Genomic DNA, 1,559 nt, shown 5'->3' with positions numbered 1-1,559 from the left:
TTTTCATTGTAGAGCTCTTTAATGTCTTTGGTCAGGTTTATTCCAAGGTATTTTATTTTTTTGTGGCTATTGTGAATGGGAGGGTTTCCCTGTGTTCTTTCTCTGACTGCTTGTCATTGGTATATAGAAAGGCTATAGACTTTTGTAGGTTAATTTTGTAAACTGCCACTTTATTGAAAGTGTTAATTATTTCTAGGAGCTTTCTGGTGGAATTTTTGGCGTCTCTTAGATATAATATATCATCTGCAGAAAGGGATATTTGATCTCCTCTTTTCCAATTATTACTCCTTTAATTTCCTGCTCTTATCTTATTGCTCTTGCAAGAATTTCAAGCACTATGTTAAAGAGAAGTGGGGATAGTGGACAGCCTTATCTGGTTCCTGATTTCAATGGGAATGCTTCCAGTTTTTCTCCATTTAGAATGATGTTGGCTGTGGGATTGATCCATATGGCTTCAATTATGTTGAGGTATGTTCCCTCCAGTCCAATTCCCTCTAGGACTTTGAACATTAATGCAAGTTGAATTTGTCAAAGGACTTCTCTGCATCTATTGAGATAACCGTGTGGTTCTTGTCTTTGAGCCCATTTATATGATTTATGATGTTTATTGACTTACGTATATTGAACCATCCCTGCATCTCTGGGATAAAGCCAACTTGATCATGGTGGATGATCTTCTTGATGTGTGTCTGTATGCGGTTTGAAAGTATCTTGTTGAGAATTTTTGCATTTATGTTCATTAAGGATATGGGTCTATAGTTTTCTTTTTTGGTTGTATCTTTACCTGGTATTAGATTACTTGGTATTAGAGTGATGCTGGCTTCATAGAAGGAATTTGGAAGTTCTCCCTCCAATTCTATGTTTTTGAATAAATAAGTATTTTTGGATGTAGATCCTCTTTAAATGTGTGATAGAATTCTGCTGTAAATCCATCTGGTCCTGGGCTTCTTTTTAGTTGGGAGGTTTTGTATTACTGTTTCAATTTCTTTTTGTGTTTTGGGTCTGTTTAAGCTATTAATCTCTTCTTGGTTTAGTTTTGGTGGTTCCCATGCTTTTAGGTATCCGTCCACTTCTTTTAGGTTTTCAAATTTAATAGCACATAGGTTTTTGAAGTATTCCCTTATAATGTTCTGGATCTTTCTGGTGTCTGTTGTGATGTTTCCCCTTTCATCTCTGATTTTGTTGATTTGGAGGTGCTCTTTCCTTCTTTTGGCTAACTGGGCTAGGGGTTGGTCAATTTTGTTTATCTTTTCAAAGGACCAGCTCTTGGATTTGTTGGTTCTTTGTATTGTTTTCTTTGTTTCAATTTCATTATTTTCTGGCTTGATTTTTGTTATTTCTTCTTGTCTGCTGGGTTTGGGTTTCATTTGTTGTTGCTTTTCAAAAGTGTCTTGAGTTGCAAAGTTAAGTCATTTATTTGTGTTATTTGCGATTTTTTGATGTAGGCACTTAGAGCTATAAACTTTCCTCTAAGGACCACTTTCAGCATGTCCCGGAGGTTTTGTTGTGTTGTATTGTCCTTTTTGTTTAATTACAGGAATATTTTTATTTCTTTTTGA

The sequence above is a fragment of the Nannospalax galili genome, unplaced genomic scaffold (assembly GCF_000622305.1).
Source record: "Nannospalax galili isolate Female #2095 unplaced genomic scaffold, S.galili_v1.0 scaffold1895, whole genome shotgun sequence".
Taxonomy (NCBI): Eukaryota; Metazoa; Chordata; class Mammalia; order Rodentia; family Spalacidae; genus Nannospalax; species Nannospalax galili.
The sequence above is the reverse complement of the archived record's forward strand: the minus strand, read 5'-3'. Positions refer to the sequence as shown.